Source organism: Amblyomma mixtum, chromosome 5 (genome assembly GCF_055824585.1).
Source record: "Amblyomma mixtum isolate Tamu chromosome 5, ASM5582458v1, whole genome shotgun sequence".
Lineage (NCBI taxonomy): Eukaryota > Metazoa > Arthropoda > Arachnida > Ixodida > Ixodidae > Amblyomma > Amblyomma mixtum.
In genome coordinates, this window is record NC_143016.1 from 1,133,942 (window position 1) to 1,150,860 (window position 16,919).

The window sequence follows — 16,919 nt, forward strand, 5'->3', positions numbered from 1 at the left end:
CCCCGTAACGTTATCTGAACCTAACGCAACTAAAACAGATCTTAAAAACAAATTCACTCATCCATCCACTAATCGTTTCATTAGATGTCAATTCGACAGTATCGAAGGTTGCAGAAGCACATACCGGTGGGGGAATGCGCCAGCCTGGAGAGAGCAGACACGTGGGGAGCTGCGACGGTCACGGGTGCTTGCGGCGGATCACCGCTGCTGCCGGGTCTGACACACCCGGCGTCACTCAGAGCGCTGCGGAATGGAATTCGAAGAGCTCGGAGAATGCTGCCCGCTCCAAGCTGGCTGCCGCGTTTCGAAAGACGAACGGCAGTTCCCGAACGCACGTTTCGCTCATCCAGATGGCACATGCGCCGGCCAGTCTCGTCCCGTCGCGACGCCGCTCTCTATCTGCCCCTTACTTTAATCGCGTGTATAGGCGCGATTACACTCAGTCCGCAACTAAAGGGCAGCCTTTGAAGAGCAGCCTTTTTTTTTAAAGGCAGCTGTCATTCAGCCCGTTGCCGACGTGGCCTAAAGGAAGCGTTGCCAATGCCCGAGAACAATGGCTACATACGTGCACATTCTTCAGAGTCGTCTATATTCACCCACGTTCGGCCACATAGCCTAACTTCGTGTTCTTACTCGAAACCCCCTTTCATGCCTTGTTTCCTTCTTTAGAAGTGGTGAACAAGCCTGCGAGAATTCAGAGATGCTTACAGTGACTAGCATGGGGAGTCCTATAAGTGGGATTCAACGCTTCTCTTTTCTTGCATTTCTGACCCAGAAGAGTCTTTCGCACGTCCCGTGTTTAGCATTCGTAGCGGGAGTCACCTTTTTTGTAATCAAAACAGAACTGAGGTTAAACTGAAATGTCTCGCTTGCAGAAGAAATTAGGCACCAAGAATGACCGTTGCAACAAGGCGCGCAACTAGATACTCAGAGCGCCTAGTTAGGCTCTAAGTGCGGCGCACACTCGAGTATACCTATGGAATCCGGCTTGCTTTTATGGTTTTGTTCGGACGAATAATTTGTGTTCACCTACTTGAAGATGATAACTTGACAAGCATGCATAAACATGCCAAAGGTCTAAACAATAATGGCCGCCGACTCAATTCTCGAAAAGCAAAACGCAACAGTTAGCTTAGAGCATGCGAACTGAAATGCCCCTCCCCCTTCCTAAAGATTTAAAAAGAAGGTGCCTAGCGCGCATAAACTACCGCGGCGTGTGTCAAAGCCTGCCTATGGTTGCGATGCGTCAAAGTGAAGTCGACGCGCGGAATTTCGCGGAAAGAGACGCACTCACACGGAAAGCCAGGAGGCGAGGCATTCCCAGAGCGCCAAGTTTAAAGCGCGTCAGACGCCGAGGAAGAGCGGCGACGCGGAACTAGCCGTGCGGGCTGTTGCCGCTCGACTCCGGGTGCGGAAGTAAACAATGGCTCATCGCCACGCGGGTTCGACGCCCCCGGCTGTCAGTCAACCAAACGTCACAACGTCACAGTGACGTAACCCACGAGGACGTCGAAAAGGTGAACTAGGTGTCGCCGACGGTGAAAATTTGTGGCGTAAAGGTAATGACGGGAGCCAAGTTTCAACGAGGAAGGAGACATGTTGGGGGCATGTAAGCAATCAGACGACGCAGAAATCTACAGCTAGTTTTGTTTTGTTCCCTTCAAAAGACCCCCCCCCCCCCTCCAGCCAATGGCGTCGGCCAATTCTCATTGTCCTGCTAGGGTGACAATGCAGGGAGCGGTGCCACAATGGAGAGAGGGGTCTATCCCCGACTATGGAGGGAGGGGACTATCACCTTTTATCTACCTCTCCCTGCTTTGTCACACTTGCAGGGTCACGAGAATCGGCTGACGCCATTGTCTGAAAGGGAGTCCTTTGACGGGGAAAAGCCGCTACGTTCTTAAGTTTTATCCGACTATACTGATGTATACGGGAGTGCGGCTACAATGGGCACCGAGTCCTACGGTAAACACGGTAACTACGGTAACTACTGCCGCACGGCAAAAGTAGCTAGGCAAGCCTGACAACGGAAGCACCGGCAACACCGTATTTGGCGTACGGCTTTCCGGTTGCGCCAAAATAAAACTGTATAATATGCCTAAACGCGTTCTTCTTTCGCTAAGGAAGTATACTAAACGTTTCAAGACGTTGCGCTTGTTCAATACCTACGGACGACCGTACAATTTAAAAGTGCAAATTCTATGGTACGCGAGACGCAATGGACTCGGGTAGCACCTGCTCATTTCAAATTACGAGACTATCTGTAGGAGTATGGAATATCATGAAAAATGCCTAAGCAGCCACTAGCTTCAAGACAGATTTAGAGTGGTCAGAAAGAGCATATATCCCTAGCGTGGTAAAGGCTTTTCGAAATCCTGCACCTGTTCAGTCTTTCTGAAAGGCGAAATTTTTGTAAGATGCCACCGCAGCGGTGCATGAACGAGCTGTATGTGCACTCACCGTCAAAAGTAAATGGAAGGCGACTTTGTCGAAAAGTTCTAATTTCTTTAAATCCAAAGCATAATGGCCCATGTTTTTTGGTGCATAGAGCAATTCACACAATTACAATTCGGCTGCTCATATGTATTCAAGGATGCATGAAGTGGGGTGGCAAAGATTGAATTTTCTCGTTAATATTGCCTTCCATTTACTTCTGACGGCACCTGTACATTCGCCCGAGAGAGTATAGCGCATTTTATGATTCTGTGCAAAGCTACTCCAAAAACTGCGCCGAGCAATTCCCATAAACTTGGCTGCGTATGCGCTCATCAACTGCAATAAACATTTTGCGCATAAAACCCTTGCTGTTATCTTTTTCGTGAAAGCCTAATAAACAAGAAAATTTTAACCCCCACATTTGCTCTCATCAGTGATGCAGTGACTAAAGATAAAAGCCGCCTGAAAAACTAGCACATCGAGCCAAGACTGTAGCTTGCTCATATCAACTACGATATACTTATATCGCAGCTGCTACATTAATGCACTGGCGTGAATAAGGAAATAACCTCACGCGCATTACGCTGAACACGGAGTTCAGACCCGGTGCTGTCATGCTAATAAACTGAACGGAACGCTTTTATATCACTTATGCAGCAGCAAAAAATGCTAAAAAAAAGTGCACAACGTTGATAATCTGTGGCTTTCTGCTCGTTCATTCGACGTTGCCCTGGAGCTGCTGTAAAGGTGCTGTGCAATGACAACCGAAAATAGGTTTTTAAGGAAAGGAAATGGCGCAGTAACTGTCACTTCTCGGTGGACAGCCCATCCCTCCCTCGACAATTACCATCAGACACTTTGGAGGCGACTCCAAACCCGCACTTTACCCTATCACCAAGTCCACACAAACCCCTCCTGCACCCTCTGCCACCACCCCAAAGCCACTCTCGACCATATATCCTTTTCCTCTGCCCGGCGGATCCTCCCCCGCGGGGCCTGGAGCACCTTACCACTTGGGAGGCATGGGAGACCCTACTGCGCTCCGAGGACCCGGCCAAGCACGCCATCGCCGTAGGCCGGGCTGCCAGCGTCATGAGCCTCCGGGACATGAACGTTTGAGTGCAGTGGGGCCGTGCGGGGGCCCACGGACCTACGTGTCCCAAACTCCCCAGTTTCAAATAAAGTTTCCACCACCACCACCTCAATCGCGCCATAAGGGAAGGGAAGGTGAGAGTGAAAGAAGCAAGGGAGAAAGAGCTGCAGTAGTGGAGCTACAGCGAGAAGAGCAGGAGGGGAATGGACATGGAGGAAAGGAAACATAGGAGGCGTTCAAGCTATTCGAGCTGCGTTGCAAAAAGCGCGCCGGAAGTCGCGTTCTTTTGGGCGAGAAAGTAAGGGACTCTGGTTTGTAGGCACGCAAAGTCGACTACCCCAAGATCAGCCGAAAGGTTTTCCGCGGTAGCTGCTGAACCAAATTGCTTGCCGCGGGCTTGGGCGTTCAGTCGCCCTAGGCTCCTTGCCAAGATCGTATTGGTGGCCGGATGGCATGACGGACCTTCACTTCTGGCCAGGGACCCCGGACCAGGGGGTGGAAGAGGAAGCCCCCCCCCCCCCCCCCCCTTCTGTCTCCAACTGCTTGAGCTCAGATCAGATTTCTGACATAAGCTCAAATCCTGGGATGTTTTTAAATGTAAAGCACAGTGAGGCTGGGCTAGTTGACTTCGTAGCCAGTAGTAAAGCATTTCGCTGGAGTAACCAAAACCAATCAGGTCCCAACAGAAGTCAGTGACTGACCCCTGTTAATGGGCATGATTAGCAATTTGAAACAGACCATGCGCAAACTTTTGTAATGTAATCGATCACTCCTTGCGTGTTCATCTGTAAAGCTGCCCATTTGAGACATTACCAGACATACCTTTGAACAGTGTAAAATAAGAAATATATACACAAAACAGAATTTACGTACATTAATGACACGCACTAAATTTTATGCTCAAAAAGAAGTTCCGGAGTCCCAGCATCTGGCTTCAAGAAAAAGGTGTCGCCAGGGCGTCTCCTAAATTGTTTCTTTCCGCCATGGAAAGGAACAAGAAAATTTGGTTACAAAGGGAAAGCGTCTCATGTAATAGCAAGTGAGTTTTTGCTGTGTATTTAAGCGCATAAATTCATGGTGAAGGTAAAAGCGCGAAAAATTCCTGTGTGCTGTGCGATGTGCGCACCTTAAAAAACCCCGGCCGTCCTAAATTTACACCTCGCCCTGAATTGTCACCATAACACACATTCAGAAGTCTATAAAAAAGATAGCTCGGATAGATGCTGTGCTAATGAGAAAATAGTTACTCGTTAGCATCCACCCAAGAGAAGCCACATGGCTCAAAAAAAAAAAAATATACAGCTGTCACAGAAACTTCGTAGTTAAAGAAAAATTCGATCTGGTCCGGGATCGATTTTTTTTATAGCTATTAAGTTTCCGTGAAAGCTGCATACCTTTCATTCATAGCTATACAGCATCGCTTGAATGCCTGCTAATGAGTAATTACTCCCTTATCACAAATCTACTCCACCTTCGGGTATTCAACGAAACTTTAGACAAGAAGGCGTATTCTTGCCTAAATTTAGTAATTAGCAGCAGCTATAAACGGTGATTGTAGTAAGACTACCTAGCGTAATCAAATATGAACTTTACCACTTGACATGAAAATTCTGTCATTCATTCGTCTTTGCAAATTTTTAAGTTTACGAAGTAAATGTAGCACGCGGAAGTTCTGGACAGTCTATAGAGTGTCTATAGACGTTTTGTCTATAAAGCCTGTAGACTCTATAGACCAATCCTAGAGAACAGTCTATAGACAATACAAATTCCATAGACAGTCTATAGACAATCTATATATTTATGGCTATACACTTTTAGTCGGCTTTTTTCTATAGAAAGTCTACAGACTATGAACAGACAAAAAGCAATATCTATAGAAGTCAATAGAGTCAATAAGAAGTCTACAGACTGTCTATAGACCATATTTATAAGAGGAGCGACAGATGGCAGGCCGGTTTTGAAATTGTCCGAGTATGCATCGCTCAACATGTTTCTTCCGCTTAGCGACATGCAAGCTCACGCGTCATGTACGTTCACGTCAATCGCAATGTTTGTGGCTCCTTAAAAAAATAAAGAAAAAAGCGGCAGTGACAATCTCTTGAGCACGGACAAACAAGCTGACTAGGAAGGCCAAGCCTGCAGCCAAGTAGACCGCGCATCGTTCAAGATGTTCGCTTTCCGCAGTGAGATACTTCAGCCTGTGTGGCGATGCTCCAAGAGACAAGATCGATTCGAGAGGACCCGCTACGAGCCACTGCTCTCCACTTAAGCCCGGTCTAATTGGCCTCATACGTACGCTCAAGCGCACCGCTTACGAGGTCATCGCCCACGCTGGGGCGGAGTAGGGAGTCGGGGCGAGTACGGCGGTAGGCGGTCAGTTCGAAGATCAAAGCGAGGGCCAAATTGTGCTCCAGAGCTCGAAACGAGGCTCGCAAAACCCCACGGCGCATACTGAGAGGCGGCTGAAAAAGAATGTTTGGAGACAAAAGGCGGCCCCGCACCTCGTTCTTTTCATAGATCGGCCGCAATAGGGGGGAAAACACGGGCTTCGAGTGCGTGCACACGACAGCCACCTTGCTGGACTGATCGTTAGTGTAAACACAAAAACACGCACGCCACCCCGCAAATCTACCAATTCGGTCCTCACGGAGAAGCGAGCGCAAGGATGCTTTGAGCGTAGCCCAAAAGGCCCCGCGTCTCTTGTACGTTGCACGGCTGTTCAGGGTCCACACGGTCCGTTGGCCATGGGAACGTGACTCAACAAGGGACGTGTCCGGATGGAGCCCGCGCGGGCAGCGGCGCGGAAGGAGTCGGGCCCAACTTTCCCGTCGAAGAGCACGAGGGAGGGCCGTGCCCTTCCTTCCTGGATGTCGCACCACCGCAGCCCTGTCTTGTGTAGCGAGGAAGCTCAGCGTAGGGGGCCCGGCGTGCCCTCAGGGGCCTTGTCCTCGATAGGGGAACGGCGACCGATAGACGGCTGCTGAAACAAAGGCCTGCACTCGGAGTGGCGCCGCAGAATAGACGTGGGACGATGTCTTGATGGTCGTGCTCACTTCAACGACAGACTTCCTATTTGATCGTGTAAGTCTATTGATAGTGCAAGTAACAGGACAGGCACGAAGCGGCTTAAAACGCGTTGAAAAAAAAGTGCGGCCGTTAGAATTTGGGAGGAATTCCTAGTTTGGCAGAGTAAGCTTCTTCAATTTACACAGTGAAACAAGCGGTTAATATGTGTGGGCTATTCCTCGTGTTTGTGTGTGCCTATACGTAGATATTTTGTATTCACCTACATGCCTCGTCTTTCCTGTGTGACATCCCCGAGTAGTGCGATAGACACACGCTATAATATACTATATCGGAGTACACAGTAGTGGTCCAAAATGACTTAAATAGCACGAAGAACTGAGGATTGGGCGAGTTGGTGGTGATCCATTGTAGAAAAAAACCAGCGCTTAAGAACACGGACAGAGGACAGGGAAACAGTCAGCGCGGTCAGTCTGTTTCCCTTGTCCTCTGTCCGTGTTCGTAAGCGCTGGTTTTTTTCTACAATGGACTTAAATGGGTTGAATGTATTCTGGGGGAAAATGTAGGTTTCTCTATGGAGCCGCCTGGCGTGAAGTCCTGATACAAGACCAGATTTTTTGCTGACTATTACAAGTCTTCCTCATCGAACTGTCGTAATGAAGTAGTACGCACATACTCCGGACCCGGCACGTATCCTGCGCTGTCAGCAGCCGCCGCAACCCCGCGCTCTTCAAACGGCCGCCGGGAGCAGCTGGACAAACTGTCCGCGTGGCCCACTCGCGGCTCACACACGCCCCCATTGCAGAGCGCCACAGCTGTGCGCACCGAGAAAGAGTGCACTTGTTAAGGAGCAGCCCGGCGGAAAAGTTCCGTTCCCGCCCACAGTCAAATTTAGCGGGAAAGCCTTCTTCTGTCCCCGAGTCCTCGGAACTGTCAACAGACATCGCAATGCATTTCGGGCTTCGATCAGGAATGGTCGGGACATGCGGAATTTTCCTTTCCTGCTTCGCGCGTTTGCCTTTTTTCGCTGAATGAAAGAAGCGCATTGCATTAGGGTGACGCAACTCGTAGACTCAGTCGCCGTGACAAAGGCAGTGGCAAGGACATTGGACGACAGATTCTCTTCCCTCTAGGCCTGCAGCACACATCGCTCGCCTGCTTTTAATGGGGTCAGAGCTAGCGAACGCGAAACATCCTTTGGATGTAATGAGTGTTGAGAAGAAAAAGGACGGCTTTGTAACACCTTTCCAACCTGGGCGCTGCCATATTGTTTCCGGCGGCGGAACCGGTTTCTAGCAGTCCAGAGAGGAGGCGTTTCGCCGCTTCCACCGTGCTAGCGGGAGGTGCCCACTGCAGTCCAGGGAACAATATGGCAGCGCCCAGGGAGCCCTTTTTGGAAAGGTCTAGACCGACCACAGCATAAGCAGAACAGAAGAAAGAAAGAACGAAAAAAAGAAAGCGATAGAAACAACGAAAGAAGGAAAGAAAGAGCGAAGGAAAGAAGGAAAGAAAGAAACAAGGAAGGAAGGAAAGAGAGAAAGAAGGAAATAAATCAATCAATAAATAAATAAAGAAGGAAAGAAAGAAATAAGGAAACAAAGAAAGAAAGAAATAAGGAAAGGAAGAAGTTTCCATTCCCAGTCTTTGCTCAAAGTCGGGATATCTCCAGTCAAGCTTCAAAAAGGGGGTTGCAAAGTTCTCTTCGTGTGTTTAGAATTTTATAGTGCTGTGCGGAAAGCTTGCGCGTACGGTGGTGCTTTTGTTTTGCAAGCGCAGCGTCCCATTCCGACAAAGGATGAAAATCATAATGTGAACGATCTAACTGAAGCAATGTGTAAAATGACTGACATGTTTGAGAGAATGTATGACGAAGGTGCTCAGTTGAAGTCGCGGTTACTGATTTATATTAAAAGAAATGAGGCAATCAACACCGCGCCTGTTTCCAACTATGGAATCGATTTGGTTCTGCAGTGGTATTGGTATTAGCAAACTTGTGGAGTGGACAGCATTATATAGTGTGGTCTAAACCTGCTCACCCCGAATACAAATGAGTCGCACCCGCCAATGCCCTATACACGTAGCACAACCTTGCATTCTTCACTACGGTTAATCACGTAGGGAAAATCAGCCCTTATTGTGTCCTTTTCCTTTTCTCTTCACTTCCCTTCCATCCCCACTGTCTGACGGTAGAAGCAAGTCTGGACATATAGTTTCGTCACGGGCAGTAGATTTCCGTTCTGACCTCTCAATCTCTTTCTCTCTGACAACCACCACAGATATGCAAGAATGCATGTTTGAGTAAAGGATCGTCGGGAGTAAAGGAGTAAAGATCGTCAAGCTAGAGTGCAGGTAAACATAAGAAAAGAAGCAGAACCGCTTCTATTCATTGTAACAAAGCATGTGTTCTCAATGACACTTCGAAGAACTTCCACAACCTGAATGAAGCCACTCCGGTTCGTTCAGTTCACAATCCTCTTGCACGAACCAGAGAAGTACTAAAAGCGAAAAGCGAGATATACGCGAAGGGTAGGTTGGATGACGCGATCTGTTTTATCACTGCACTATAAGATATTGCTTCATTTTAGAGGAAGATAGCGGCCAATGCGGAAAGTATCACCCACGGGCACGAACGCAACTATCGATTTGAGAAACTTGATGGGCACTATTGCGAGATCCAGTTTTACACATGTACAGCCCGCAGGCTCGTTCTTATCGAAGCTTGTCCCGGTCCAGACACTTCCCTTTATACAGTTTACCTAACGTGAACACGCGAGGCTATAAACGCCGCGCACGATATCTTAGATTGCGCGAGGCCGAAAATGACAGATCTGTGAGCAGCGTCCTACTGCACTGTAAACGGTACCTGTAGCAACTACGATGGAAAAGCATGAAAAAAATGCTTCAAAACCGCTTTTATATTTGGACAGTCAACGCCAAATATCGCTCAGACATCATTAGAACGAGCAGGCTTTAAAAAGCAATAACAGACTTCATCAGAGATCATTAAAACCTACTTTACCTTACAAAACGACTTCTATCTCTTTCTGCTCTCCCCCCCCCCCCCCCCCCTTTTCCGGCCTAAAGAAGGAACAATAATTGCCAGCTGTAAATGCCGATTACAACAATAACGGCAGCGATCGACTTCAACGTTTGATTAAGTAGCATTAAGAGCGATATTCATTGAAGAAATTATAATGAGAATAAGGCGTGTCAGCTTATAGTCACGACGGAGTATACTACGGTAGAATGACGTTAATAATGGAAAACTTCTTATTTTTCTTCGTTTTGGAGCGCTGGAAGGGTTCCTTGATATATTACAACGAGATGATCCGCTATTACAGCGGCACGCAGTTACACGCGTATGATTAGCCTAGCTGCGAAGAAAACGCAGCCCCGCGGCGCTCCGAGACTGAGGTGATGGTATGGCGTGATGAGAGCCAGAGAGGAATAACACAGTAGCGGGCTACCGCGCCGTAACCAGCGCATATGTCTCTCCGTGAGAAGACACGCTCGCCGCACAATACAGCCGAGCAGCACAAACGTGCCGCCTCCGTATACGTCTTGACGCCTCGTAGAGCGCTCGCAGCGATCTCTTCTCGTGGCGGCGGCAGCAGCAGGTGGGCCGCCGCTTATATGCGCCCTTCTCGTTATCGCACCTGACAGCGAGCAGCCCGTTGTGCGAGCTCCAGCCTGATTGATGGCCGGGTGCACGCGGCGCACCGCAAAAGGAATCACGAGCTTCGTTTGCCTGCTCAGAATGCGTCGGCTTTCACGCCTCGCGCAGGCGCCGCTTTCAGGCCGAAGAAAGAGGCGCTACACTCCGCTCACAACTGGTCTCGACGAGCACTCGCGTCGGGCCGCGTACAGGACGAGATGCCCACGCAGCGTCATGAGAGCAGTCCACGAAACCGTGTATAGAGAGTCGCTATAAATCTTCGCACCTGTTTATGTAAGGGAGGGGGTGAACCGCACGAACGGCGGGAGGGAAGGTTTAAAACAATGGCGTTGCTTTTTTTTTTTTTTCGTTCAATCTTCGTTACTGCATTCAGACGGAGCGCCGACAGCGTTCGCCGAATGCCTGCACAAAAGGGAGAGCTGCAAATATAAGAGTTCTCGATATCGCGAGTTCCTCGATCGTTATGTGAAGCTGTCGCTTAATTGCTTTGACTCGAATTCCTTATCCTCCCGCCCGCCGCGGTGGCTCAGTGGTTACGGCGCTCGGCTGCTGACCCGAAAGACGCGGGTTCGATACCGGCCGCGGCGGCCGAATTTCGATGGAGGCGAAATTCTAGAGGCCCGTGTGCTGTGCGATGTCAGTGCACGTTAAAGAACCCCAGGTGGTCGACATTTCCGGAGCCCTTCACATGGCGTCCCTCATGGCCTGAGTTGCTTTGAGACGTTAAACCCTAACCAACAAACAATCCTTATCCTCCCCGCAGGGGCGCCGTAACACGGAAAGCTGGGCGGGTCAGAGACTTCTCAAGTATTGTCATGGTCACATCCTCCCTCTTCCCGTCCCATTCACAAGGACTGAGCGCCCCCATCAGGAAGCCGATGGGGATGGGGTTACGGCCACCGAGCCTCTCCAGTTAGAGTCCCTGCCTCCCTGCGTATCAATTCTCTCATCCAACGGGAGCTCGAGTTGCTGTCGTCATCGTTTAAACCTGCTGGCACCTCTCGCTGGCGTAGGACATTGCTTCCGAGCAGCGCGTGTGCTGTACCCCCCCGAACAGTGGGCACATCACGGTCCTTCATAAGGGCCATTCATCGCGTCGTAATTCGCCAATGCAAAAGCACGCTCTATAGGTCTGGCGCAGGCAGCGCAGGATGCGTCGCAATACAGTCGCACCGACTGCACTGGCGCGATTATGCTCGAGCAACCAGTTTCTGCGTATGTATGTATTACCTTGCCCGCGCGATAACTGCGCATGTGTAAGCTGCGCTTGACAAAGCGCGCGCCTGAGCGCAGGTGCGCGTTACGTCACGTTATGACGTCAATGCCCGTGGGCCCAAAGAAGTGTTTCCGGCAATGGGCGCCAGAGAGCAAGATCTGGCCGTGTATTTCCACGCAACCCGTTACAAAGCGCGGATCGGTCGGCGAGAGCCAGGACGACCTCGGCCGTTTCTGAGCGCAGCCTCGTCGAGCCGTGACCGTGACGGGAACACGGGGGCCTCGAGGCGACGCGGCGCGTGCAGCTGCTGCAGCTGTACGGGCGCGCTGGTGCGCTACGTAACACGAGACCAGTTGCGTTAGAGTAGATGCGTAGCGCCGCGTCGGCTTAAAAAAGATACCAGTCACGCTCGGCGAACGAGTGTCCGATAAGTAGTTATACATGTAATGCCTGCCTCGCTTGGGAGATACTGCAGGTATCGCACATAGATTAGACGCGAATAGCAACTGTTCAACGAGGACTGAACAAGGTCACACAGCGGACACTGTGCTCTGTATCGTCCCTTCACAGATACGCTGTTCAAAGCATCGTCGGAAAATATATATACCATCTCAGTAACTTAGACCTCTACACGTTACACAGTTTCCTGTTCGCCGAGCTAATCTTGCGCCGGAGAAGTGTTCGTTATCGCACTAACGTACAAAGAGGAAATAGCTGAACACTACCAGAAATTCAGAGAAAGATCGCACAATCTTCCCACAGTCGCACACGTCACTCAATACGGAACAGAAGCACTCCTTTGCAAAGTACACACTCTCTTCCCCCCTCACTGATGCTCTGCGATTTCGAATGGTTTGACACATCTCACTGTGCAAAGTGGAAGTTTGGGCTAGTTGCTACGCAATGATTTTAAGGCGGAAGCCTTTAATGCCTCATCGTTGTAAGCAGGAGTTGTCGACGGAAAATGTCACGCTTTTCAATTGGTCGAAATGCTCGTGACGTCACAGTGCGCGAATTTCAAATGGGGCCAATTGTACTTTGGCTAGTAACCATGCAACCAATGAAAGGGATCGTATAGTGATGCTCCAACTAAGTTGGACTGAGTTTAGTTAATTGCTTAATTAATCAATCAGCCTAATTAAGATAGAGGAGAATGAAGAGGAAAAGAAAAGAAAGACGCGCGCCGCAGCGACAACAGCGTCCGCGGAAGGAGACGCTGCTGAAAAAAACATAAGTACGAAGCCGCGTTCGCTCCACCACCACGCACTTCCCCACTCAGTTCGACGTTGCTCGTTTCGTATACGTTGTGTCGAACATCCTAGACAGTTCCAACAATTGACAGGTGAATGACAGAACACGATGGATAGAAATACAATAATATAAATATGAAATGGCCTAATTAACCTTTCTAGTTAGACCGCATAAATCAATAAAACCGAGAACGAAATTGGTCGAGTTGGGGAATCGAACCAGGGTCTCCGGAGTGCGATACGAGCACGCTAGCCACTCCGTAATGCCACCTGAATGGTTTGGAATGAACAAAGGCGCGTCTAGCTAATACGGCGTCTTCGTTCACTCCCATCTTCCCCCTTTCCCTTACGGCGAGGTGCAGGTGTCCACCCAGATATGCGAGAGATATACATTTCCTTTCCTCAAAACATAAATTTACCGTCCAGCAAGGCGTACAGCCGAATTGGCGATGGCGTTCTGTGGACTCCCTGGCAGCGTTGCAAGACGCTGTCGCGTTCCACTCTTACAGGCGAAGCTTAACATGTTAACCACACATCAGTAACACACGCAGACAGCCAATGGACGCGTCATTCGCTGGCAGCACTTGAATCAAAATTCACAACCACATTCGTGACAGAATGCTGTACTAAGGCTTTCGCCTTGCATCACTTTAGTCGCCAAAGTGACTCCTAATTTTTTCGGGGAGTTTAGCGCGAGAGAAACAACGACATTAGTGGGACACAGGACGAGCGATGTCGCTCACTGTCCGACTGTCCGGAGATCAAGGCAGATTCAGAACATATTCTGTAATCATTTCCTTAACCCCCGCTTCCTCCTGAAGTGCTTGACTTCATTTGAAATTGGACTCGCCAGATGAACTAGTGCTGGCCTCATGAAATATTTTTACCGCCTCATTCCTCCTTTAACAGCTCTGCCAGGACTTTTATTTAGACCGCACATACTTTTGTGTCCACAGAGCGCTGTTTTACGGCAGTAAGGACCGTAACAGACACGCAGATACCACGACCAGTTTAGATTAAGAGTGCTTCGAAGAAAAGGAAATGCAAAAACATGTTTACTGAGGTAAACTAGGGTATGTATCAATACGCTTGATGACATCATCATCATCAACCCACGTCTAATGGGCAGTGCGGTCGCGTGACTCCAACGCTCAGCTGAATATCTCCACGCTGGCTGGCTTATCTCATCGCTGTCGCGTCCAATCACAGCAACCCTGCGATGACCCCGAAATCCTGGACACACACGGCGGCAGTGAACCTCACTGCTGTTATCTACAGCTGTGGGCTGCACGGTTCGTCGATTACCCTCTTCCAGAGTCTGCGGCGACCTCTGCGGCTGACCGAAGCAGCTCATCCAACCTACACCAGGCGGCGGTACAGGACGCTGTGCTCTCCTATATTTGCAGACCTGACAGATTTGTGTTCTCTGCTTCCACTGTTTCAGTTTAACGTCCCTTCCACCCGAGATAAAAATGACTTCCTATGTGTTTGACAGCCCGAGAGTATGCATATGGATTATCACAAACAAGAAGCCCATACGCAGAAATTAAGCATGCAGGGTGGCGACACGAGCAGAGTCATTTCAAGTGAATAACAAGCCGAATAGTATCCACGTTCACATAAGGAGCGATGGGGGAGCCCTGAGACGTCTTTGCGGCTTTGCATTCAGTAGTAAATAAGCCGGGCTATTCCCGTCTGAACAGAGAGCAGCAAAGCCCGAGATTAAAACGAAGCCAAAAAGAGACACAGGACATGTATAAAGCAAACCACGACCTTTGGCTAACTGACGTATGAGCTGGCAAGCTTTGCCCTCTCAGTGCATGCGGTGATCGAGAAGCCACGCAGGGCATTTCGCGCCTTCCCATCTGCGCCGCAGCAAGACATCGGCAAAGAACTCGTGCGCGTAATCTTTACGGCGTCTCCTCGCGACGAGCCGAGTATTGTGTCTACAGAGAGGCGCGTGGGGTTTTCACGTGGACAGGAAAGGCATAAGGCGCTGCTGCTGAAACGTCACCGGTTACGGCTGCGGAATGCGTGCTGTCACGCACCGCGCTCGTACTCGCGGCGCTGAAGGTGGAGTGAGCTGTACAGGTCGGTGGTTTTTTCTCAACATGTCGCCGGCTCGCAGAGAGTCGTAAAGTGCGCAACGCCAGCGGTCTTTCCGAGGAAGTCGGGGTCGGGAAAGTGCGCGCCGGTGGCAGAGATAACCACACGACGCCGGAATGAGCCAGCTAATATAACGATAAGCACAGCCGGCGAGGTTTGTATAACCATTTGCTCGTTTCTTTCCAAGCTGCCAGGTAATTTGACCGGCTCGAGAAACGGGTTGTCGTGATTGATGGCGCTCATTGCTGCTAGGGAATCAAAGGAAATCGACATGAATTGAAATAAAAGTTATGCAGATACTTATTTCTAGTAACTTGAATTACGGCAGCATGACTGAGATTGATACGCTATTAAAAACTAGGCATGCACTGCCTGCCATACGAATTACATTTATTTATTTATTTATTTATTTATGTATTTATTTATTTATTTAGAGATACTGTCAATCCACTGGCGATTTTAACAGGAAGGGCGCTGGAATAAGGCACATCAAAGTATAAACTACAACAACGTCAATGAACAATGGTCACAGAGTGAACAAGAAGAAGGATTGAAGGGCAATATAAAACGACTACAGTGTCGCACTTAATTAAGGTTCAATACATAAAAGTCATGGGTACAGCAATAGGATCGTCGGATTGTACAGTTAGTTGAAGACAAGATAACAATCAATACATGGGATATATGTGAGATTAGAAACGAACAAGCACTGGTAAGAAAAATAGCAAGACAATAAAAAGGAAGTTGCTAACAAAGGCTCAGAATTCAAGTGTGTTTACGAGTGAAGATAATTTTCTACCGACTGAGTGAAGATATCTAGTGATGTGCTGCGGGTAATGGAGTGGTCAAGGGTGTTCCATTCTCTTATTGTAAGTGGAAAAAGAGTATTTCAGGCAGTCAGTACGAAATGTGTGCTCTTTTAATGTTTCTGAATGTCTGTGACGTGTAGGTCTTGTCTCTGGGGCCATCAGGTATCTAGTTTTATCAAGGTTAAGCTGATTATGGAGTAACTGGTAAAGTAATTTTAGTCGTGCAAGTTTAGCTCTATTTTCCAGAGTGCGAATGCCGGCTGTCTTGAGTAATTCGGTGGGTGAGTCAGTAGGCCTGTATTTGTTAAACAAATCTTACTGCCTTTCTTTGGATAGCTTCTAATTTTCCTATGAGATATTTAGTATGCGGAAACCATGCAACGTTCGCATATTCGAGTACCGAACGTACGAAAGCGTTGTATGCAATCAGTTTTGTTGGAGGAGGAGCTTGTTGAAGATGCTTTTTGAGGAACAGGAGTCTTAACGGCGGCTGATGTGACATAGGTGATCTGTGTATCCCATCTGAGATCATGGGATATTATTATACCGAGGTATTTATAGCTGTTAACTCGAGTGAGGGGGGGCGTTGTTGACAACGTAAGTGTAGGACGACTGATATTTTTTTCTGGTTATTGTGAGAAGAGCGGACTTATTAATGTTAAGGGCCATCTGCCAGTCTTTACACCACCTAGATACGGCTTCTGCAGCGAGGTTTAGGGCCATGTGGTCATCTGGTGTGTTAATTTCGCGGTAAATTATACAGTCATCAGCAAAGAGTTTAATATTAACAATGACATATGAGGGCAGATCGTTGATAAAGATTAAGAATAAAACTGGAGCTAAGACGCAACCCTGAGGTACTCCTGATGTTACGCGTTCTAATGAGGAAGGCTGGTGGTTAATCAACGTATTGGGAGCGACCAAAGAGGTAGTCCTCAATCCAGTTAACAATGGGGCTGTTACCAAGTGTGCATTCCAATTTTTTGATTAATTTTTTTTGTGTGAAACGTGGTCGAATGCTTTTGAAAAAGTCGAAAGAAATCATATCTACCTGTTTTTGGTTGTCAGTGCTCAAAGACAGATCATGTACTAGTTCCAGGAGCTGAGTTACTGACGATAAACCACTTCTAAAATCATGCTGGAAGGGGGATAGGATGCGTTCTTGTTCAAAGAATATGGTTATATGCTTAGTAATGATGTGCTCAAGAAGTTTACATATTGTGCAGGTTAACGATATGGGTCTGAAGTTAGAGGGTTCGTTCTTGTCGTTCTTGGCGATTTTCCATTCTTTCGGTAGAGTGCAAGTCGA

General features: G+C 48.6%; 2 protein-coding genes across 4 annotated transcripts in view; one reads left to right on the plus strand and one right to left on the minus strand.

Moving 5' to 3' along the window:
- The window catches only part of nolo (ADAMTS-like no long nerve cord), a 294,779-nt gene that overhangs the window by 35,675 nt on the left and 242,185 nt on the right, over positions 1-16,919 (plus strand). The window lies entirely within an intron of this gene.
- The window catches only part of LOC149341092 (uncharacterized), a 43,854-nt gene that overhangs the window by 22,565 nt on the left and 4,370 nt on the right, over positions 1-16,919 (minus strand). The window contains exon 1 of one of the 3 annotated variants that reach the window (XM_089542957.1): positions 125-308. The exons of the other annotated variants lie outside the window; for them this stretch is intronic. The gene's annotated coding sequence lies outside the window, so the exon portion shown is untranslated. Of the gene's footprint in view, positions 1-124; positions 309-16,919 lie in introns of those variants that run through there. 3 annotated transcript variants of the gene reach the window in all.